Genomic DNA, 25,629 nt, shown 5'->3' with positions numbered 1-25,629 from the left:
AGCCTTTTGTTTGCCTCACACTGGAGGGGTGGCTGTCCTGTACTGCTGGCCCTCTGTGTGTGTGTGTGTGTGTGTGTGTGTGTGTGGGGTGGTTTAGTCCTGTGTGTGTGTGTGGGGTGGTTTAGTCCTGTGTGTGTGGGGGGGGTGGTTTAGTCCTGTGTGTGTGGGGGGGGTGGTTTAGTCCTGTGTGTGTGGGGGGGGTGGTTTAGTCCTGTGTGTGTGTGTGGGGTGGTTTAGTCCTGTGTGTGTGTGTGGGGTGGTTTAGTCCTGTGTGTGTGTGTGGGGTGGTTTAGTCCTGTGTGTGTGGGGGGGGTGGTTTTATCCTGTGTGTGTGGGGGGGGGGGGGGGTGGTGGTTTAGTCCTGTGTGCGTGTGGGGGGGTGGTTTAGTCCTGTGTGCGTTTGGGGGGGGGGGGGTCCTGTGTGCTATCTTAAAGGGAAATTCTTGCAGGCGAATGCAGCCAATAGAAAGAAGTTGATGGGAGCCAGTGTGCTGACATACCAGACATTACTGAGAACAAAAGCCCCGCTTGAATGAGAGGTTTCTCACTGTGTAGGGCTGAGCGGAGCCAAATGCAACACTCCTAAACACTGAATGGGAGCCCACCCCCCGTATACACAAGGCATGTGGAGGCCGCTTCCCCCTGTATACCAGGCATGGGGAGCCCACTGCAGCGGGCCCCAGCATACAAGTGACTCCATCATTCATGTTTCATGTGAAATCCTAAGTGGAATGTTCACGTCATTGGCTGTGTTGTGTTTCCTGGTGTGCTGTCTCACGACATACTGCTACAGTCCGTGTTATGACAATACTCCCACTGATTGTAATACAAGAGGCTGAACAAAGCGGGGTGTTATCATAGCACATTGCTGACACAAAGGATTTGTCTGTTGAAATGATGCCTCTCCAGTAGTCTATAATTTTATACAGAATGAAGAAACCACAGGAAGATTATACACAGCCTCTGCTAATAAAGAATGAAGGTTTAATCAGATGGTTTGAAGAGTTAAGGAAAGATTGTGAAGTATTCGTATGTGTGTGGCAGGGTAAGGTGAACTTATTGCATTAGAACTCATGGTGTAAGCATGAGTAGTATTTAGGGGATTTTGCTCTGTAGTTTCTTTGGGGATGAGTTAACATTCAGGAGCTATGTATTGAGGCCATTGTTCTACTAACTTCTAGTCATACTGAGGTGTATTCCTGCCTGTGTAACTGTGAGTAAATGGTCCCTGTGGCGACTAGCGCTGGGTCGTACCAGCAGTGCAACGGGGGCACCGTGTTAACCAGCACCACAGGTTTCCCGTCAGTCACGCTGTCCAAGCGTCTCCGGACCACCGGAGAACAATCCAGGCCTCTGTCAGAGACGGTCAGTAGTTGGAACAGGCCTCTCACAGGGCCTCTCACAGAGACATGACTCCGTCACTCTGATCCTATTCTAATGCAGTATGGGTCATCTGGACCCGCACACTGACTGAACAAACATTTAACTTGACCGTAACCTCTGAGACAACAATGCTGCTCACAACAGCAACAGTCTTAAACATTCTTCTTCACTCGGTTTTGCGTGACCTCACACTTGGAGAAAGCTGGAAAGGAACTTATTTATGCAAAACACTCCTCCTGAGTGAAACTCTGGAATCGGTTTATAAGACTGAACAGAGCAGGTTAATGTCCCTGACGATGGAGTTCCACAGCCCAGAACCCTTCACTGCCTGTCAGTTTATAGAGACTTCTCTCTCACCACATGAAATCTGACCCAGCCAATCAGAGTAGACAAAGTCAGACAAGGCCCCAAGGGCCAGGTTAGGGGGGGGGGGGGGGGGGGGGGGGATAACTAGATCGCCTCCATGGTCCACTGCCATGAGAAGGACCCATTGATGTGCTACAGGTGCACATCACCCCTCCTCCTGGGATCCACTAAGACCCTCAGATCTCTGGGTAGTGACTAGTCCACGGGGGGGAACTGAACCTGGAAGAGCCCCGCAGAGGTACAGTTCCTCCTGGTTTACATTAGATTTAAAAAAAAAAAAAACACACTGCTCGTTTAACCCGGAAGCCAGCCCCACCAATGTGTCGGATGAAACGGTGCAACTTGCGACCGGCCCGCCGCTAGAGCGCGATGGGACAAGGACATCCCGGTCGGCAAAACCCTCACCTTACCCGGACGACGCTGGACCAATTGTGCACCACCTCATGGGTTTTTTAGTCCCAGCCGGCTGTGAGATAGCCGGGGATCAAACCCGGGTCTGTAGTGATGCCTCCAGCACTGCGATGCAGTGCCTCAAACCGCTGCACCACTCGGGAGGCCCCTCCTGATTTAATTCACTCTCCCCCAACTACCTTTCCCAACCCCCCCTCCCTGTGTGAGTGTGGGGACCTTGCTGCTTTTACAAGGGTGTCTCTCTCTCTGACCGGTAACAAGGCCTGTTGTTGGTGTAGAGGGATCAGTCAGTAGCCACATTCATCGGTGCAGCTGGCTTTCACCCGTCCTGCCTGTGCTGTCCATTGTTCAGTGAGTTATGAGGCTGTAGGATGATCAACTCAGACTGAGGGGGAGAGGATTAAGGATCTTTCTCCACCTGCTGTTATACAATATTTTCCTGTAAAACAGGGAGATCCAGGAAGTGGGAATAATTCCCTAATGTCATTTCCTAGCTCATCCTGTTACTGGAGCCACGTCTGTTTTGCAAACTAATGATCAATGAACTGCCGAGATGCTGAAGCTGTGGGCTCGACTGGTCACGGAGCTGGTCACGGAGCTGGTCACGGAGGAAGAACAGTATTAGGACTGTCCTGTAGATGTATAGAGCAGAGACAGTGGGGAACTCTGGAACAGTCTATTCTAGTGTATGACTGTTACAGTTCGGGAGCTGGGAAAGATACAAGCGGAGTATAAGGACAGAGGGGAAAAAGAGTGGTGCTGGTCACTCACATTAGCTGTGGGTCAAAGAGCTGTAGTGGGCGAGCTTTGTGTGGCCTCCATGGCACTGCAGTGGTGGAGCTTTAGTTTGGGTCTGAAATGTCACCCTTTTCACTATATAGTGCACTGCTTTTGAAGAGGGTCATATAGGGTCACAGGCTTTAGTCTTTGGACCAGCTCTGGCCTGACAACTTCTAATGTAAACCAAGCTGAGGGTAATGGCTGCATAGGGTTAAGGTTCGACTTGTGAATTGTAACTTTTCATTGAAATTGATTCTAATTGCGTTATAAATACAGAATGAAATAGCTGGCACACATGGTTTTCGTCAGGGGTAGGCAATAGATTCAGCCGCAGGCCGATTTTTATTTATTATTTTTTAAATATGTATTTATTTATATATTTTTTTCAGAGGGAGTTGTATGGGGGCCAGAACGTAATTAGAATTATACAGTTCCTTCAGAAAATATTCACACTCCTTGACCTTTTCCACATTTTGTTGTGTTGGAAAGTGGGATTAAAATGGATTTAATTGTCACTTTTTGTCAATGATCTACACAAAATACTCATTGTCCAAGTGGAAGAGACATTAAAACAGAACACTATTTTCATTAGATAAGTATTCAACCTCCTCAGTCAATACATGTTAGAATATTTTTTTGACGGTGATTACAGCTGTGAGTCTTTCTGGGTAAGTCTAAGAACGTTTCACTCCTGCATTGTGCAACATTTGCCCATTTTATTATTTTCAAAATCGCTAGATTGCTAGATAACCATTTTCAGGTTTTGCCATAGATTTTCAAGCAGATTCTCAAACGGATCGGTAACTCGGCCACTCAAGAACATTCACTGTCTTCTTGGTAAGCTCCAGTGTAGATTTGGCCTTGTGTTTTAGGTTGTTGTCCTGCTGAAAATTGAATTCATCTCCCGGTGTCTGGTGGTAAGACTGAACCAGGTTTTCCTCTAGGATTTTGCCTGTGCTTAGCTCCATTCTGTTTTATCCTGAAAAACTCCCCAGTCATTAACGATTACAAGCATACCCATAACATGATGAAGTCACCACAGTTGATGACAATATGGAGAGTGGTACTCAGTAATGTGTTGTATTGAATTTGACCCAAACATAACATGATGTATGCAGGACAAAACCTTAATTGCTTTGCCATATTTTTTGCAGTATTACTTTTGGTGCCTTGTTGCAAACAGAATGCATGTTTTGTAGTATTTATATTCAGTACAGGCTTCCTTTTCAATGTCATTTAGTATTGTGAAGTAACTACAATGTTGTTGATCCATCCTCCTATCACAGCCATTAAACTATGTAACTGTTTTAAAGTCACCATTGGCCTCATGAGTTAGGAAGGACGCCTGTATCTTTGTAGTGACGGGGTGTATTGATACACCATCCAAAGTGTAATTAATAACTTCACCTTGCTCCAAGGGATATTCAATGTCTGTTTTGACATTTTTACCCATCTACCAATAGATGCCCTTCTTTCTTTGCGAGCCATTGGAAAAGCTCCCTAGTCTTTGTGGTTGAATCTCTGTTTGAAGTTCACTACTTAACTGAGGGACCTTACACTTATCTGTGGAGTACAGAGATGAGTCATACAAAATTCATGTTAAATCACTATTGTTGCACACACTGTCCATGCAATTTATGTGGCTTTTTATGGAAATGTTTAATCCTGAACTTATTTCAGCTTGCCATAACAAAGGGTTTAGTACAGTTATATTCAAGATATTTCAGATTTTCATTTTCTATAAATTTGTAAAATTTTGGATAAACATAATTCCTCTGACATTATGGGGTATTGTGTGTGTGTGTGTGTGTGTGTGTGTGTGTGTGTGTGTAGGCCAGTGACACTATCTCAATCCATTTTTATATTCAAACAAAATGTGGGAAAAGACCAGGGGTATGAATACTTTCTGAAGGCACTTTACCTTGATCACATAGACACGATCATGTCTAGTTTTTTTTTATTTGTGTGAAACAGATTTCCTGATTTTTAAACTGTTGATATTTTTGGGGGACCAAAATAAAAATAACTTGTAGGCCGTTTTTGGCGCATGGGCCACCTGTTGCCAACCACTGATATACAAACAAAGCATAGATGGGTTTTTATTGTTTTGTGTTGGGACAATTCCACGGTGACGGAATTACGCATTGACTCAGTTCTTTCACTCAAATGTATGCCAAACAAAAACCCTTGATTTCAAGGTTTAACAAACCATACAACTCTATGCACAAGGACTACTTGTTACAATTTCCACAAACATTTATAAAACACATTTTAATGGAAGAACTGTGCAGATAACTTAGGTCACAGAATTACGGTATAGTCTCCCTCAGGTTTTTGTTTGACATACATTTTAAGGGAAAAGTCTGAGTCTCATCCCAAGTCTGTAACTGTGGAATTACCCATACCTTTTTTTAAGATGGAAAATGCTTCAAAAATGTATTTGTGCCTTAATTTCCCCAAACTATAGACTTTTGCTTTCATTTGTCACCCAATTTGACATGCTCCTATGAACTTCTCATGTTGGTGCTCATGGGTCCTTTCAGATGGAATGCCCATAGGCAAAAATTAGAAACGCATTTCACTTAAGATGTTACTGGGGTGCCACACAGTCAACATAAGTTTACCTTAGGGGACTCATTAACCAACCTCAATTTTCAGGTAGCCAAATGTTGTTGTTTTTTCTGGTTGAAAGCACTGTTTGTTTATTTTACCTGAATTCCCCCCCCCCCCCCCCCCCCCGTGCACATAATTAATTAATTAAAACAAACAGTCATATAGAGTTAAAAAATGTAATGTTGAATGTGCCCCATCAGAATCCTTCCTTCAACTACACTAATGTAGCAGACTTCCTGCCTCTAACCAAGCAAAATACATTACTTATTATTTTTTCACGTTTTGGGAGGAAATGTTGTTTTTGAAGACAATGCCAGCGCCGAACACCGACTAAACTTTAAACAGACGACGACAGCCCCTCTTTCGCAAAACCCCCAGTTGAAATAAATACTGGGAAGTTGGGAACGAGGAGGTGGGTGATTTAGGCCAAGGTCGTCGCAATGTGGCCCGTGTTAACGTGGTGTTGTGTACATAACCTCAATAACCTTCTGTACACTCACCTGTGACAACTAGAGACAGGTAACGGCGTTAGCCAAAACAGTGGCTCTGTTACTTAGTACAAACCCACAGGACCGGCTGTCAGAAGGAAACGGCTTGGTCCAAGTTTGTCTCTTAGTTTATCACTTAATTTGGCAAGGACCATAGTGAACAAATTGGTATTATTGTTTTTACTCCTTTGACTTGGAATCGAGTTTTCACAACAGACGTTCAGGGGAAGTGTTATTGTAATTGTAGACTCTATTTGAAGTATAAATCTGTTGAGGAATAAAACTTGGCATGGTCTGAATAGAGGAATGTCATTCACACTGTAACAGAACCCTGCCGTGGGGCACTGTCTGGACTGGACTGATTATATAGTGAACCGGCAGCTTTGTTATATTTCTGTCGTTACTAAACAAAGTGGGGTGGTGCTTTTACTAAGCATTGAAACAAACAACCCTCTCCAGTAAGTATAAGTTAATTCCCCAGAGAGGATGTGACTCCAGACCAGAGTATTGAAGAGAGCCAGTCAGTCAATTCTGAAGTCCCTACAGAAAGCTGAGCCCAGACGGCGGACTGTATAGAGACGTAGAGAAGGCCCAGGCTGACTCGATTAGATTTCATCTGAAAGACTGAGTCGAAGTCATAACGAGCTAGAACTTTCATCAGTATTGCCATTGTAGATTGGAATTGTATCCAAAGTTAATCTTCTGTGAAATGTTTCTTAAATCCATAACGTTCTCCCTCTCATCATGCTGATGGGTTGTTGGAGGAGAGACCATTTAGCATGTCTGTTAACAAGCGTCTCTTTTGGCAACATGCACCTCCTTTCCCCCAGGTGTAGCCCCCCCCCCCCCTCCAGGTATGTGACTAATGGTCATTGGCTGCAACTTACAAAACATCCCAACCAACTCCTTAAGACTTGTCTGTAGCTTCGCTGCACTATTAGTCGGTCATTGCATCCCTCCTGTGGGTGTTTGTTTGTCTACCACAGCAGCCAGCCACGGGGTACTGTCTGAACCTCTGGTCCACCCAGACCCCTTATTACCACAGGGCTTCTGAGAACTCCCCCCTGGAACAGGAACACGTTGTGTTGCCACTCATTGCACTGCAGACTCCTCCTGAAGAGAGACCCACATGACAGATGTTTCACCTCTCCACCAGTGTTGTGTAAAAAGCTGTGTCCCCTGAGCATTTTAAACCGGGGTGTAGAGTCATTTTAGCGACAGCCCTTTATCCCCTCCAGTCAGAACAGTGACAGCAGAGCAGGCTTAGGGATGTCACTCTCGTGCTGAGATCGGACTAGATGTCTGATTTTAGTTTAATGTAATATTTATTCATGCGAGAATATGGCCTTATGTAAGTATACAACCTTGATGCTGCTTGGTCAGAGGAGAGGACTGCTTCATCCCTTGTATTATCGGCCATGGGAATGCATTAACTGTGCAGGTGACTTGTCTTATTGTCCATCTCTTGCTCAGATTTCAGGGATAAACGCCTGGTTCTGTTTGGGATGGTGGTTATGAAACGGGAAATGTATTTGCTGGTCCACATGTTGCTCTGGACAAACAGACAGGCTCTTGAAATGGGAGGAAGAGAACCAGCTGTCAGTAACCCCTCTGCCCCTCTACTTCCACCACTCTATTCCCCAGTGTGGGGTTTCTTTCCTCTCACTTTGGTGAAAGCGCTGAAGCTGACAGAATGACAGTTCAGAGAAATGGCAGGCTACCCTGGGGCGGCAGGGTAGCCTAGTGGTTAGAGCGGAAGGTTGCAAGTTCAAACCCCCGATCTGACAAGGTACAAATCTGTCGTTCTGCCCCTGAACAGGCAGTTAACCCACTGTTCCTAGGCCGTCATTGAAAATAGGAATTTGTTATTAACTGACTTGCCTAGTTAAAGGTAAAATTAAAAAAAGAAAGTCTGAAAGATGGAGAACATAAAGGGAGAGAAAGGCGTCTGCAGGTTTAGGCTAGTCCAGTCTGCTGTGGTTCTGTTATTCAGACATCAGACAGCCCTGTCTGGGTAATCCCAGTCATATCCAGTGTGGAGACAGTGCTGTGCTGCTCAGGCTATGCTGGACCATTACCTCCCAGAGAGGGGGGGACACTGGTGGGCTGTTCATAGAAATAGCTTCTGCCTTCCTGTAGGTTGTTATAGCAGTTGTTTTGAAGGGGGATGATTGGCCTGGCTGGCTGGTCTGTGTTTGGCTTCCCTCTGCAGTTTATTTGGTTATCCTGCCTGCTTCCCGTAGTAGACTGTCCTGTGTGTGTTCCTGGACCATGCCAAGTGTATCTACACTACGGTGGTATGCTGGCCTGACCAGAGCAGTTAAAAGTGGTGTGTGTGTGGTCGTTTCCTCCTTTGGTCCTCACAGAGAGTGCAGTAGTTGGAGTGTGATGGAGCTGTGGCTGCCTGCTAGGAGCAGCATGAAAGGTTAGCACCATGCCTGATTGGGGCTGGCCCTCTGTCTGCCTCAGGCTGCCTGTTCTCTTGAAGCAGGACTATTATGAACAGTTTTTAGATGGGCCCTAAATGAAGCCACTTGTTTGGGTGTCAGTAATGCCACACCACCCCCTCCTCCACCCACGCTCTTCCCATTAACAGGGCCAGATACAGTAGTTTAGTTTACCCAAGCAAGCTTTTTCCATGACTTCCCCTGTTTGTGTCTTGGTGTTTGGTGGTGTTTTTAATTTCGTGGTTGTTTGTGGAGTCAGTATACGGTCATGGCAAACACACAGCAGCTTGTTGTTTAGGAGCTTCACAGGAGCAGAGGATGGTTGGGAGGAGAGCAGAGGATGGTTGGAGGAGGAGAGTAATCTGCACTCTTTCCTTTTATTAATCTCCCCCTCCTTGGATCCCTCCTTCCTGGTCTCCTCTGTCTGCTCTAGAGATCACACACACCTCTTTCCGTCCTCTCTCTAAACTAGAGTGGAGGAGTCGTCTGTTCCCTTTAATTAAACTCTAAACGTCAGGTTTTTTTCTCCCTCGCCTTGCTTCATTTTGCTTTACGACCTGCTTTGAAAAGGCCTCGGCTGAGTCGGCCCCCACAACCTAAGTTTCCAGACACACTGCCATGGTTCCTGTGTGAGTTTCTCTCCGACATGATCTGAGACTGTGTCTGTACCACTGCATGTTAGCTTACATTACCTGTTGTGATTCTGATAGCTGTAGTTCTCCAGAGACTTAACAACCAGCTCCTCACAAAAACAACTTGCAAGTACATCTGTTTGCCCAGCCCATTCCTGCAGCAGCCTGAACCTTGAGTGTGTTTTTAGACCAGGTAAAGGAGGGGAGGTTTAGCCTAGTGCAAGGCTATCGTTATTTATAGTCCCACCCAGGCGGTGTTTAGTGAATTTTGGACCCAACCCAGTCACGTGGTTTTGGAGAGAACTATCCCTGTGCTGGGCGGGACCCTGGAAGAGGTTAATTGTGGGTGCTGGTCGGGTAGGGAAGCATTTAGCCTACTTTATGTCCGCAGGCTGTTTGAGGAGAGGTTAGGGTTGGGAGCAGGCAATGTCTCTATGCAAACCAGAAACCATCTCTCTCCAGTTCCTCTAAATACTGATCTAATGTAGGACAAGGCCAGACATGTGGGGTGTGTGTGTGTGTCACAGCGGTGAACACCAGTGCATGATTGTGTTGGGAATTATGATGCCCTTTGAGAAGGAAATAGGTTACCTTGTTTTAAAGCCTCGCTGCTTGCTGCATTCACTGTAAATTGTGCGGGACATGCCTCGCCTCCTGTCGAGTGGTGAAACGGCATCCTTTATTCTACACTGAACAAAAATATAAATGCAACATTTTACTGAGTTACAGTTCATATAAGGAAATCAGTCAATTGAAATGAATAAATTAGGCCCTAATCTGGATTTCACATGACTGGGACTACAGATATGCATCTGTTGGTCAGAGGCCTTTTAAAAAATTAAAAAATGAGGGATGTGGATCAGAAAACCAGTCAGTATCTGGTGTGACCACCATTTGCCTCATGCAGCGCAAGACATCTCCTTTAGAGTTGATCAGGCTGTTGATTGTGGCCTATGGAATGTTGTCCCACTCCTCTTCAATGGCTGTGTGAAGTTGCTGGATATTGGCATGAACTGGAACATGTCGTACACATCCATCCAGAGTAGAGGTCGACCGATTAATCGGAATGGCCGATTTAATTAGGGCCGATTTCAAGTTTGGTGTTTTAGGACACCGATTTGGACTATTTAAAAAAAAAAAAATTTTTACACCTTTTAACTAGGCAAGTCCGTTAAGAACACATTCTTATTTCCAATGACGGCCTAGGAACAGTGGGTTAACTGCCTCGTTCAGGGGCAGAACGACAGATCTTTACCTTGTCAGCTCGGGGATTCAGTCTTGCAACCTTACGGTTAACTAGTTCAACGCTCTAACCACCTGCTTTACATTGTACTCCACGAGGAGCCTGCCTGTTACGCAAATGCAGTAAGAAGCCAAGGTAAACTGCTAGCTTGCATTGAACTTATATTATAAAAAACAATCAATCATAATCACTAGTTAACTACACATGGTTGATGATAATACTAGTTTATCTAGCGTGTCCTGCGTTGCATATAATCAATGCAGTGCGCATTCGTGAAAAAGGACTGTCGTTGCTCCAACGTGTACCTAACCATAAACATCAATGCCTTTCTTAAAATCAGTACACAGAAGTATATATTTTTAAACCTGCATATTTAGCTAAAAGAAATCCAGGTTAGCAGGCAATATTAACCAAGTGAAATTGTGTCACTTCTCTTGCGTTCATTGCACGCAGAGTCAGGATATATGCAACAGTTTGGGCTGCCTGGCTCGTTGCGAACTAATTTGCCAGACATATGTAATTATGACATAACATTGAAGGTTGTGCAATGTAACAGGAATATTTAGACTTATGGATGCCACCCGTTAGAAAATACGGAACGGTTCTGAATTTCACTGAAAGAATAAACGTTTTGTTTTTGAGATGATAGTTTCCGGATTCGACCATATTAATGACCAAAGGCTCGTATTTCTGTGTATTATTATGTTATAATTAAGTCTATGATTTGATAGAGCAGTCTGACTGAGTGATGGTAGGCACCAGCAGGCTCGTAAGCATTCATTCAAACAGCACTTTTGTGCGTTTTGCCAGCAACTCTTCGCAGTTTATAATTTCAAGCCTATCAACTCCTGAGATTAAGCTGGTGTAACCTATGTGAAATGGCTAGCTAGTTAGCGGGGTGAGCTCTGAAACTTGGAGTAGTTGTTCCCCGTGGCTTTTGTGGAGTGATGGGTAACGCTGCTTCGAGGGAGGCTGTTGTCGATGTGTTCCTGGTTCGAGCCCAGGAACAGGAGCAAGGAGAGGGACGGAAGCTATACTGTTACACTGGCAATACTAAAGTGCCTATAAGAACATCCAATGGTCAAAGGTATATGAAATACAAATCGTATAGAGAGAAGTAGTCCTATAATTCCTATAATATCTACGACCTAAAACTTCTTACCTGGGAATATTGAAGACTCATGTTAAAAGGAACCACCAGCTTTCTCATGTTCTGAGCACGGAACTTAAATGTTAACTTTTTTACATGGCACATATTGCACTTTTACTTTCTTCTCCAAAACTTTGTTTTTGCATTATTTAAACCAAATTGAACCTGTTTCATTATCTATTTGAGGCTAAATTGATTTTATTGATGTATTATATTAAGTGAAAATAAGTGTTCATTCACTATTGTTGTAATTGTCATTATTACAAATACATTAAAATGTCTGATTAATCGTATCGGCTTTTTTTGGTCCTCCAATAATCGGTATCGGCGTTGAAAAATCATAATCGCTCGACCTCCAATCCAGAGCATCCCAAACGTGCTCAACTGGTGAGTATGTAGGCCGTAGAAGAACATTTTCAGCTTCCAGGAATTGTGTACAGATCCTTGCTACATGGGGCCGTGCATTATCATGCTGAAACATGAGGTGATGGCGGCGGGGATATGGCACAACAATGGACCTCAGGGTCTTGTCACAGTATCTGTGCATTCAAATTGCCATCGATAAAATGCAGGTGTGTTCGTTGTCTGTAGCCTATGCCTACCCATACCATAACCCCACTGCCACCATGGGGCACTCTGTTCACAAGGTTGACATCAGCAAAACGCTCGCTCACACTTGGGTATATATTTAGTCTGCAGTTGTTAGGCCGGTGGGACGTACTGACAAATTCTCTAAAAAGACGGAGGCGGCTTATGGTAGAGAAATTAACAGTCAATTCTCTGGTAACAGCTCTGGTGGACATTCCTGCAGTCAGAATGCCAATTGCATGAGCCCTCAACTTGAGACGTGGCATTGTGTTGTGGGACAACTGCACATTTTAGTGGCCTTTTATTGTCCCCAGCATAAGGTGCGTGCACCTGTGTAATGAGCATGCTCTTTAATCAGCTTCTTGATATGTCACATCTGCCAGGTATGTGGATTGTCTTGGCAAAGGAGAAATGCTCACTAACAGGGATGTAAACAAATTTGTGTGCACAATTTGAGAGAAATAAGCTTTGTGTGTATGGAACATTTTCTACAGTCTTATTTCAGCTCATGAAACATGGGATCAACCAACACATGTTGTGTTTATATTTTTTGGTCAATATTTTTGCTCTGTGTAGTTCACTCACATAAAAATAATTGTTTATTTATTTGAGAGTTTTACTCTCATACATTGTGTATGTTAACTTTTTACTTTTAGCAGTTGTCTTTCACATAATACAATTTTTTGTATCTCTAAACAATTCTGGAATGCCATAAACATTCAAAACTCTAGAATCCTGTAGAGTTGTGGTGGTTGATGACCAGGGATCAGAGAATAGAGTTTCTGTAGCAGTCGTAATCAGCCCCATCTCTCCCTCTCAGGCAACACATGGCACACTATCTGGGCCCTTTAATAGTCCCGGCCGCTTGTGAGCACATGGGGTTGAGCCGCGAGGAAAGAGCAGTGAGAGAGTGAATGGAGCGGTGCAGGGAACGTTGTGTTCTGAACATCTCCACTGCCGCCTCTGCCAGCGTTTTATTTCTGGACTCCATAATTACTGAGGAGGGCCTCTCCTCCTCAGCTACTCACCACCTCTACACACTGGTCTATCTGGGAAGCCATGTTACAAACAGGACTACGTGGACAAAGACATTTCTGCTTTGGACCTAACTGTAAACACCCCCGATGAAGTACGGACCGTGACGCAAGTATTTAGAAGAACCATAATTGCTCTAGGAAAGTTTTTTTTGTTTTTGTACTTGGTTCTCTCCTATTTAGGGATATCCACATGTATTGGTTGCAGTATTGCCCACTACCTAGCATGTAGGGATCCACAAATCCCGTCGCCTGAAGGCCATCAGATCTTAATCCACGAGATCAGCCACCCTGCCGAAATGTTGGCGGCAGTCATTATCTAGTCCATGACCTTTTGACCTCTTTCATAAGTTCATCATCATTGAAGCAAAAAACTCTCTGCATGGTCCCAAATTCACTTTGCCTGATAAAGCCCTGCCAGCTGGTGTGTGTGTGTGTGTGTGTCTGTCTGTCTGTCTTGTGGAAGCCAACCAAGAGACAGGCTCTCTGCTCTGGCCAAACTCTCGCTACTCCTCCCCCTCTCAGTGAACTAACACAATTAGCCCCGATGCAGCGGTTCGGTGGGCACACAAGGGCATCACTCGTTGTCTGTGTTTTTATACTTGCACATCAGGCTCAGTTGTGACTCGTGTTCTGCAGGGTGTTTCACTATTGTTTAAGTACTCTGTCATTCCCCCTGTGAAAGAACACAGCACTGAATGTGACATTATTTTGTGGCTTTTATGTTTAGGGTGGGAATGTTCATCTGCTTTATTCTCATCACCATGGCGACAGCATGTTAAATTCTAATTCTCTGATCTCCAAATGGTGCTTTGTGTTGATAAAATATGAACAGGCTAAAACGCAACACTCTTCTGACTGTGGTAGGACTTCCAGTCCACAGTTGGTGTTTGGGGGTGGTGGTGGTTGGGGTGTGCTGAATCTGCTGAAGGGGATTAAAGGAACAATTCATCTGAGTTGAGAATGTGTTCAGAGAAGAGGCAGATATAGGTCATGTAAAACAGTGAGACAGCCTGCCGTGCCCCACCTCTTAAATCTAACATCCACTACCCCACTAGGACCAGGGAAGCGCTTGGTCAATGTTAACTGACAGTGGAGTGTTTGATTGGCTGCAGAGGATCAGGAGAGCTGTCAATCACAAAATTATGGGACATGCAGGCAGGCTACAGACCTGAGCATGAACTTATTATGTTTTTGTTTTAACTATAATGCCCTACCTCATTGCAGAAGATGTTTTTTTGAGGAAAGCAATTTCAATAGGTTAGGCCTAATCCCGTCTCTTGTTTACCTAATATAAGCATCCCCCATGCCTCTCTGTGGTCCTTTGCTCATAGAGGGTATGTGGTCTGATTTTAGTTCTCTTATTGGCTTTGTAACTGCAGTGCAATAACTGACAGCAGACAGACACAGGGAGGGAGAAAGAGATGATGGAGGAGACAGGCCCCTCAACAAACATGTGGGCTGTCGGCCAATCAGGCCAGCTCAGCAGTTCAACAGTTCAGGGCGGTGGGATGGGAGGAGGAGCAAAGGAGTTCCAACTCTTCTCAGATGACTAGTGGAGACTAGACTATAAATAGTTTCGTTTTGTAGACTATAGATACTGACAGCTAGAGTGGAAGCACTTCAGTTCACCAGACACAAGTTTGGCTCAGCGGTCAATCTATAGTATAATACTGCAATTTATTGAAAATGGTTTGTGTTCCTACCTTATCACTGTTGTAAGCAGTCCTGACTTTAAAGTATTTGTGCATTATCTCAGGGGGCCCATTGTAATTAAATAGTTTTATTTCACTTTGATTTTTTGCTTTGTTTGAGAAATTGAGTTGTGGGCAGGGTATGAGGTACTCGTTATGTGTCACCGTCTGAAAACGGAGTTCGTGGAGAACCTGACACGCATGTCAGCAACACACAGGAAGCAGTTTGGTTGTGTGGATGGTTCAGGTGTAGCAGCAGAGATTCAGACCAGGCCTTTTGTTGTTTCAGGTGTAGTTCCAGCCCGGGCCTGTCCCAGCCTGCCTAACAATTACCCAACAACACCCAAGGACAGAGGTTCTACTTGGGGAGGAGAGGGGCTGACACTGCCCCGTGTGGACAGAACCAGCCTCTCGCTGGCTCTTACACAATGTGAAAAAGGAATTTCACAATGTGAAATAATATTATGGCTAAGGCACATTATAAAATATGTGCCCTGCACATTGATGTAACATGTGCAGGATATTATCAAATTATCTCACATTGTTATGTAGATCTGATTTATGTAGAGTAAGCAAAAATTCACATTATTCTTGCCAACCACAAAATAAGATATGTCTCTCTGAGGGAACCACAGTGAAGACAGTTTTACTGTGGTTGAGTGAAACCCTCCAAAGCATTAGCTTACTGTGAGACTCTCTCGGCCTCTCTCTGTTTTGTCTTTCTCTAATGGTGGATGAAACCATGACGATTTGTCCCCATTAGTCTGCAGTTACCTGTCCTAATCACTTCTTTCCCATTCCACCGACACCAACCATCATTTAATGATGTGTAGCTCGCTCACTTCTCCCTGTGCCTGACAGGAAAACCTCAAGGCTGCAATCCCAACTCCACTTGGCCACTGGTGTAATTCTCACTAGTACGTGAGTTTGTTTGCCAGTGTGAGTCGTGTGTGTGTGTGTAAGTTGAGGGCTGGTGTGTGAATGTCAACCTGGACTGTTGTGATTGGACAGGCTGGGTATTAGGGGTAACTGGGCTCCTGGGAAAAGACCTGAGAAATTAGAAACATTTCCCCCAATGTTGCACTAATGAAATTCCACACAAATACACAACATGTGTAGCAGCAGACCTGCAAAATATAAAATGGCACATTATCCAAACAGGTTGTAGCATAGAAGCCAAAACGTAGCTTATTTGCCATAAATTTAAAGCACGCGCACAATGGACACTGCCGTAGGGCACACGTATGCAGTTAATAAACCCTACAGGAAACCCCTACATTATAGCCTATAAAATAACACGTGACTCTTCAAGCACTCACAAATTTGATAGCCATATGCACAATTCACTACATGGGCATCTGTCAGACCATGAAGTCTGTTAACAATTCAGAGGCATGATAGGAGAAGATGGAATTGTCCATCTTTAGAGCCTAGGCTATTTTCATATCCAGTCCCAATCCCACTGACACCCAAAATCCTGACTCCTGTCTCGCATTAAAGTTCCTACCTTTATTCTGTACTCCATAGGTAGCATTCTCAAAGCACGTCTCTCGTTTATGCATGTCAAAATACCACAAAATACCACTACAAACATAGTCAGACTCCCCGGATCCTCTCTAATGAGGAGAAGTGAGGTCAGGAGATGTGGGATGGGGATAAAGAGATATGGTGAAGGTACAGTCCTTATCCTTCTCTCAGGGCCTGTTAGTTGTCACCCAGAACCTGGGGAGATTAGAGCGAGGGTTAGGAGGAGGAGGTTATGTTTAGGAGGTCTGGCTCTGCTCACTGACAGGCAGGCTGGTGAGGGGGTGGAGAGATACCCGGCTAGACCAGACCAGGCCAGGGAGAGGCTGTATCTAGTGTCCAGGCAGGGATGGGTACACCCTCATTCACCACGACACAGTTTATCAGCAAACCCCCCTCTGCTGCCAATGTAGATGTCTTGTCTATATTGGTCTCACTGGGACAGTGGTGGATAGTCTTCTCTCTGGAGTTCAGAAACTCTTGGGCTTTAATCAAATGTCACCCTCTCACCACCACCACCCCCCTGCACTAATAAAGCCTTCTGATATTTCACCATTACTGGAACATCCAATGATGCACTTGGTTTACAGCCTGAGACTGTCTATGACTCATATAGCTCTGACTCCTCCAGGCTTTGTGAGTGTAATGTATTAGGCCAGGGGTTCCCAAACATTTTCACTCGGGGACCCCCCCCGTCCAGCACACGCCATGTTTTTTTCTATGTGCACAAGAACTGCTCATGAGACAAACTGTTCACACCCCTCTTGGTGGTGGAGAGAATTTCAGGTTTAAAGCATATTAAAGCATATTTCCTGCAATTCTACACATTTTGTCATATCTAAATCGAATCAAATTTTATTGGTCTCACACACACTACCGGTCAAAAGTTTTAGGACACCTACTCATTCAAGGATTTTTCTTTATTTGGACTATTTTCTATGGAGTAACCAAAAAGTGTTAAACAAAACAAAATATACTTGAGATTCTTCAAATACCCACCATTTGTCTTTATGACAGCTTTGCACAATCTTGGCAAAAATAAAGAAAAACCCTTGAATGAGAGGTGCTCTAAAACTTTTGACCCGGGAGTGTACATGTGTTTAGCAAATATTATTGCGAGTGTAGCGAAATGCTTGTGCTTCTAGTTCCGACAGCGCAGCAATATCTAACAAGTAATATCTAACAATTTCACACCTAATACACACACATCTAAGTAAAGGAATTGAATAAGAATATACAAATATATGGATGAGCAATTTCAGAGCGGTATAGGCTAAGATGCAATATAGGCTAAGATTTGTATTTCATATACCTTTGACTATTGGTTCTTATAGGCACTTTAGTATTGCCAGTGTAACGGTATAGCTTCCGTCCCTCCCCTCGCCCCTACCTGGGCTCGAACCAGGAACACATCGACAACAGCCTCCCTCGAAGCAGCGTTACCCATGCAGAGCAAGGGGAACAACTACTCCAAGTCTCCGAGCGAGTGACGTTTAAAACGCTATTAGCGTGTACCCTGCTAGCCATTTCACATCGGTTACACCAGCCTAATCTCAGGAGTTGATAGGTTTGAAGTCATAAACAGCTCAATGCTTGAAGCATTGAGAAGAGCTGCTGTCAAAACGCACGAAAGGGCTGTTTGAATTAATGCTTACGAGCCTGCTGGTGCCTACCATCACTCAGTCAGACTGCTCTATCAAATCATAGACTTAATTATAACATAATAATACACAGAGATACGAGCCTTAGGTCATTAATATGGTCGAAACTGGGAACTATCATCTCAAAAACAAAATGTTTATTCTTTCAGTGAAATACGGAACCGCTCCTCTGTCATTGTGCTATGTCTGTGTCCTCCTACTCTGTAGTGCAGTCTGTCTCTTCCTAAAGCTAAAAGCTGTATTGTCGCAGGCGGTATCAGGCTAAAAACGGCAGCAGTCTCCTGCTGTTGTGGTTGAAATAACATCTGTCCCTAATCCACCATGTCTCCCCTAACTCCTACTCTCTAGTGGACTACAATGACAATGGGCTTTAAATAAGGCTGCTTTTTTTCAGACTATTTGGGCCACGCTTTTTGGACGCTATTAAATCACTTTTCTCCCATTTTGGAAAGTAGGGGGTCGGTTGAGTGAGCCATTTGACATGAAGTGGCCTTCAGATAAATTCCCACCCTGGAGAGTTTCAGACTCTGAGGGATGTCTATTAGGAGAGATGTATTCCTGTGTTTTCTCTCCGTGTCCCCCTCTCTTCTCTCTCTCCTTCCAGTCTCTCACTCCCTATCCCTCTTTCCTATTTCTCTTTCTCTCTCTCCATCCTCTTCCTCTTGTTTGTTAAGACAGGTGGCCTGTGGCCCTGACTCCCCAGCATACCGCTGTGATTACGCCACCCTGCTCCGATACGCTGCCACAATCCGCGCTGTCGCACAATCCCCTCTAAAATCTGCTGTGTCTGGCTGCTGCTGTAAATGTGAGGTGGACAAAACAGGAAAGCTCTGGCCTCTATTCACAGAGCGCCTCAGATCTAGGATCAGTCCCCCCCCCTTCTCTTATTCGTTATGATCTAAAAGGCTAATTGAGAACCTTTATAAATATGGGGCCCTGAACTTCCAATTTACTGCTGAAAGACTTTCCTTCCGTACTTTTGGGACATATGGATGTCGGTGTTCTGAGTGACCATTTATCAGAGCGGTTGGAAGATGGCTGAATTACAAACAGTAGTAGTATGTAGTGCTCAGTCTACTCATCTCTCTCTTGTGATGTGTCTGAAGAGGAGGAGGAGAAAAGGCTAATCCTCTGTCGTAGTGTTCCTGTTCTCCACCTAACTGGTCCCAGATGTCTGGTGGTAACAGGCAGGGGGGAGGAGGGCCGTGCTGCTGAGTGTGCACTCTCAGGGAGCTAGAGCTCCTCCTCTCTTCCTTGCCCTGTCTCAGTTTTATGAGAGTATTTGAATATAGTCCCATCTCCAGAGGCTTTCCTCTGTCTTCCCCTGCCTCTAGCTCTGCTCCCTGTTATAGAGGAGCAGTGGTTGTAAGGGCTCAGACTAATAGTTCTCGGAGGAGTTGTGTGAGGAGACGGGATGTTTGTGTGTTTATTGGGGTTGGTTTGGGGGGGGGGGCTTTAAGGGTTTCTTTCCCCCACCAGCCACTGACTATGTATGTTCTTAGGCCCCTAAACATTCCTCCCTGACCCTGCTACCCTGGCAAGAATGACAACTGTTTCAATAAATAAAAACAACTTAAATGCTCCTTTTATTCTAGGTGATTCCCTTTTTCCATGTTGGTGTTAGAGGAATCAGGCATGTCCTCTGCTGCAACTCAGACCTTCCTGATGCGGTACAGACAGATGTGATCACACAGGTTTTAAAACCTCTAACTGGCCCTCTCCCTGCAGGTGATGCACAACCTCTGGTGGCTGGTGTTGAGCTTTCTGGAGATGTGGATGGGGGATTTCTCCAGTAATCTCTGACCAGGGCCAGGCTAACCACAGCAGCCAGGGACATAACGGGAAAGGCAGCTGTGTGCCGTGCCCTCTATACCCTCTATACATGCTCTGTGGTGTTTCTAATCTGTACTGGCAGTAAGTGCAGTTAGTCACTGTGTAGTCACTTTGTTCCTGTGGTGTTGGAAGAAAGAACCCTTGTATTGTCTCTCTGGCAGATCGATAGCCTAGCTGTGTTTTGCGTGAGCAGTCTTTGCAGTAGCCGGAGTACAGCCGGAGTAGTGGTTACCCATGCTGTTTATAGAGGAGGCTCTTGATCTTTGGGGTCATGTGTTTCTCAGTGAGCTGGCTGTTCAGGCCTAGCAGGGGTCTGTAGCAAGGTCCCATCTAAATACTAACATTTCTTCAGGGTCTGGATCCCGTAGGCTACACATGGTGAGCAGAGGACATCCTAGAGGACTACAGCATACCTGGTGAGCAGAGGACATCCTAGAGGACTACAGCATACCTGGTGAGCAGAGGACATCCTAGAGGACTACAGTATACCTGGGGAACAGAGGACATCCTAGAGGACTACAGCATACCTGGTGAGCAGAGGACATCCTAGAGGACTACAGTATACCTGGTAAACAGAGGACATCCTAGAGGACTACAGTATACCTGGTGAACAGAGGACATCCTAGAGGACTACAGTATAGCTGGGGAACAGAGGAGATCCTAGAGGACTACAGTATACCTGGTGAGCAGAGGACATCCTAGAAGACTACAGTATACCTGGGGAACAGAGGAGATCCTAGAGGACTACAGTATACCTGGTGAGCAGAGGAGATCCTATAGGACTACAGTACACCTGGGGAACAGAGGACTACAGTATACCTGGTGAGCAGAGGAGATCCTAGAGGACTACAGTATACCTGGTGAGCAGAGGACATCCTAGAGGACTACAGCATACCTGGTGAGCAGAGGACATCCTAGAGGACTACAGTATACCTGGGGAACAGAGGACATCCTAGAGGACTACAGCATACCTGGTGAGCAGAGGACATCCTAGAGGACTACAGTATACCTGGTAAACAGAGGACATCCTAGAGGACTACAGTATACCTGGTGAACAGAGGACATCCTAGAGGACTACAGTATACCTGGTAAACAGAGGACATCCTAGAGGACTACAGTATACCTGGTGAACAGAGGACATCCTAGAGGACTACAGTATAGCTGGGGAACAGAGGAGATCCTAGAGGACTACAGTATACCTGGTGAGCAGAGGACATCCTAGAAGACTACAGTATACCTGGGGAACAGAGGAGATCCTAGAGGACTACAGTATACCTGGTGAGCAGAGGAGATCCTAGAGGACTACAGTATACCTGGTGAGCAGAGGACATCCTAGAGGACTACAGTATACCTGGTGAGCAGAGGAGATCCTAGAGGACTACAGTATACCTGGGGAACAGAGGACATCCTAGAGGACTACAGTATACCTGGGGAACAGAGGAGATCCTAGAGGACTACAGTATACCTGGTGAGCAGAGGACATCCTAGAAGACTACAGTATACCTGGTGAACAGAGGAGATCCTAGAGGACTACAGTATACCTGGGGAACAGAGGACATCCTAGAGGACTACAGTATACCTGGTGAGCAGAGGAGATCCTAGAGGACTACAGTATACCTGGGGAACAGAGGAGATCCTAGAGGACTACAGTATACCTGGTGAGCAGAGGAGATCCTAGAGGACTACAGTATACCTGGGGAACAGAGGAGATCCTAGAGGACTACAGTATACCTGGGGAACAGAGGACATCCTAGAGGACTACAGTATACCTGGTGAGCAGAGGAGATCCTAGAGGACTACAGTATACCTGGGGAACAGAGGAGATCCTAGAGGACTACAGTATACCTGGTGAGCAGAGGACATCCTAGAAGACTACAGTATACCTGGTGAACAGAGGAGATCCTAGAGGACTACAGTATACCTGGGGAACAGAGGACATCCTAGAGGACTACAGTATACCTGGTGAGCAGAGGAGATCCTAGAGGACTACAGTATACCTGGGGAACAGAGGACATCCTAGAGGACTACAGTATACCTGGTGAGCAGAGGACATCCTAGAAGACTACAGTATACCTGGTGAACAGAGGAGATCCTAGAGAACTACAGTATACCTGGGGAACAGAGGACATCCTAGAGGACTACAGCATACCTGGTGAGCAGAGGACATCCTAGAGGACTACAGTATACCTGGTAAACAGAGGACATCCTAGAGGACTACAGTATACCTGGTGAACAGAGGACATCCTAGAGGACTACAGTATACCTGGGGAACAGAGGACATCCTAGAGGACTACAGTATACCTGGTGAACAGAGGACATCCTAGAGGACTACAGTATACCTGGGGAACAGAGGACATCCTAGAGGACTACAGTATGCCTGGTGAGCAGAGGACATCCTAGAAGACTACAGTATACCTGGTGAACAGAGGAGATCCTAGAGAACTACAGTATACCTGGGGAACAGAGGACATCCTAGAGGACTACAGCATACCTGGTGAGCAGAGGACATCCTAGAGGACTACAGTATACCTGGTAAACAGAGGACATCCTAGAGGACTACAGTATACCTGGTGAACAGAGGACATCCTAGAGGACTACAGTATACCTGGGGAACAGAGGACATCCTAGAGGACTACAGTATACCTGGTGAACAGAGGACATCCTAGAGGACTACAGTATACCTGGGGAACAGAGGACATCCTAGAGGACTACAGTATACCTGGTGAGCAGAGGACATCCTAGAAGACTACAGTATACCTGGTGAACAGAGGAGATCCTAGAGAACTACAGTATACCTGGGGAACAGAGGACATCCTAGAGGACTACAGTGTTTGATGTTTATTAAAAGCTAGTGTTTGATGTTTATTAATGTTCTGTAAAGCTAGTGTTTGGTGTTTATTAATGCTCTGTAAAGCTAGTGTTTGGTGTTTAGTAATGCTCTGTAAAGCCAGGCTAATGATTGGTTTGTCAGAGGTGTAGAATGTTCCCATTTATAAACCAGTCTTTGTGTCATCTGTACTAGTCTGTACCAGTCTTTATTATCACATGTCAACAACACTGCATCACACAATAAGCACTGTTCCTAGATTTGAACTGAAAAAAAGGGCTTAAAAATAGTGGCTCAAATGGAGACTGTTTTCTACTTTGTTTTTCATTGTGCTCTGTGCTGCCCAGTTGGCTACATTCACCTTGCTGGTGAAAACATACATTCAGTACTAAACTTACTACAAGATGTTTGAGATCAAAGCACATGGTGAGGCCTAATGACAGATCATAAAACTCTTTAGATTCCTGCTTTTATTGGACTTAGTAAAAACCCAGTAGGACTTGAAAGGAGGCTCTTTTTCACAGGTCCAGTTAACAAGAGGAGAGAAATGTAGGGAATAGGGTGCCATTTGGGATTCAGCCCACCCTATAGAGAGGATGGAGGATTAGGACTAGCTGACAGACAGTCAAGGCTAAAGTAGCTAGAGTAGCTACAGACACTGAGTTAAGTTAAACCTGTCCAGAGATATCTCCATATCCATCAGGCGCCACATTCCTGTCTGGTGAAACTCCACCGAGCCAGCCTGCAGTCTGACCGGACCGTGGGTGGAGGGCCTTCTCGGCCCTCTTACACACAGAGGAATGTAGGCACTTTACTTTTCACCCCTAACCCCTGACCTGTACTGGGATGGGAGAGCCACGTCAGGTGACTGGCCAGCATCGCACGGCTTCGTTGAGGCTGTTATTCTTTTTGTACCTTAGCACTTCATTCACTGTGACTCCATCTGAAATGGTACCCTATTCCCTACATAGTTCACTACTTTTGACCAGAGCCTATGGGGATGCCAATTCAGATGCCTCCCAGTTTGTTTTCAGACTAGTTCTCATGAGGAAGATGTTCAAGTTTATTGGGTTCATGTCATTGTGTTCAGTTCCATGCCCAACTATTCAGCTGTGTTCTCTTCACTCAGCATTAGTACCATTATTACATGTTTTGTGGCGCATCAGTCAACATCGAGCTGAAGTTTATTGACTCTAGAAGCATTCAGACTTTTTCTAAATTCCTTTGACCCCCGACGCTCTAGAAGCCACATCATCCTGCTCTGATCATTCGATTTCATCCAACAGTGCTGCAGCTCTCACATTACTGGGCTAATTCTCCTTCCATCTTACCCTCCCAAGTATTTGGGTTTGAATGAATTGTCTTTCCATTCTAGTCAGCAGTCTGTTCCTCCGTCCTGGAACTTGGTGAGACGCCACCCTTTTCTGCTCTCGCTCTCTCTCGTGTGTTTCTTAGAATGTTCATAAACTCTTTCTTGACCCTCAACGTTCTGTTAGTTCGGAAAGGACATTGGGAGTCAGTTAGTTCTGATGTCTGGTAACGACCGGCGAGCCTTTGATCAATGAGTTCACATTTGCTTTCCCATCATGCCTCAGTGCAGCGGGATTATTCTTGTCAGGAGTTGTTACGGCAGCCTGCGTGACTGGGCACGTTGGGCAGATGAAACACAGACTGAGACCACAAGCCCAGCATCCTCTGCCTGTTTCTCTCCATGCCAGTCAGACAGTACTGGGCCTAGTCAAGGGGAAAGAATTCTGTTTTGATCCACTCTTGGCACAACAGGCAGTCCCTGGTCTGGTCAGGTGTTGTCTGGTCCAAACTGGCCTCTACCACGGCATGCAGTCCTGGGATGGAAACTCCAGCCGGCTGGTTGTGGGGCCAGCCAGCCAGGAGGCAAGCTGACAGAATAACGTCCTCCGATAAATCCTGGTTCTAGTGCCAGGACTCGGATCCCAATAGATCTGCTGCCAACTTCTCTTATTAGGAATAGGTCTCTCTTTTTAGGAATATTGGATCCTGGGGCGGTCTGGGTCAAGGGGTTTCCTTACCGGGGGAATGTAGTTCCATCAGAGCGTGTCGCATGAGGTATGCCTGGGACACAGGCCTGCCCAGGGGCGAGGTGTGCCAATAATTTTGGGACGGAAGGGACATGTTGGTAGACCAGTCCACCATGGTAATGAGATGGCTCGGTGCAGCCTCAATGTGTTTCCCATCAGCAGACTTGCACTTGTGGCATACATTCCTCCCCATAATAAAATCCTGTCTGGCTTCAATCTAAATGATCAAGCTCCCTGCTACCTCGATCCACAACTAAGAATAACTTCTGCACCATACTTTGATATTCAGAAGCTTTGGGAAGCATTCATAAATACAACCGTTGAAAGCAGCAGTGAAACAGGAACAGGTGTCTTCAGGTATTTTTCAGCCTCTCTCTGACTGGTTGTGCAGGGCTGGGGCTGGCAGTGTGGGTTCTATGTGAAAATCAACATTAGAGCTGGCCAGACTGGCTTCTGTGGTTCCGTACCTTCGATAGCTGTGGCCATCTGTATCTGTAGCACGGAGTGCAGCAGTTTGCTTTCAGAACAGCCTTATTAAAACGGTGTGTTGTGTCCTGTCATTAGATTCCTTCATTAGTGGGGAAAGTCATTAGTCAACAGTCTGCATGGGAGTTCTGGTTCAGTACAGTAGTGCATAAAACACTCCCACTGCGGTGCTGCTACACATTCCTACTGAAACTATTAGCACAGAGAGAATTGGCCCCCAAAAATACTTTAGCAAAGGAAGTGGCACACTTTTCCAGCAGATGGAACACATCCATACCATGTGACTATATGGTTATCCCACATCCATATGCTATATTGTTACACGCACACGCTCACACACACCCATATACTGAGTTCCCAGGCAGGTGTCCACCCCAGTAGGAACTATGACTCGTGACCCATTGTGCCATGG

The 25,629-nt window shown here is 45.4% G+C and overlaps 1 protein-coding gene across 1 annotated transcript in view; it reads left to right on the top strand.

Moving 5' to 3' along the window:
* Positions 1–25,629, top strand: part of LOC139391652 (partitioning defective 6 homolog gamma-like) — a 35,158-nt gene that overhangs the window by 4,765 nt on the left and 4,764 nt on the right. The window lies entirely within an intron of this gene.

Source organism: Oncorhynchus clarkii, chromosome 32, assembly GCF_045791955.1.
Source record: "Oncorhynchus clarkii lewisi isolate Uvic-CL-2024 chromosome 32, UVic_Ocla_1.0, whole genome shotgun sequence".
In the NCBI taxonomy this organism is placed as follows: domain Eukaryota; kingdom Metazoa; phylum Chordata; class Actinopteri; order Salmoniformes; family Salmonidae; genus Oncorhynchus; species Oncorhynchus clarkii.
Note: the sequence above shows the minus strand (reverse complement) of the source record. Positions and strands in the feature narration are given on the sequence as shown.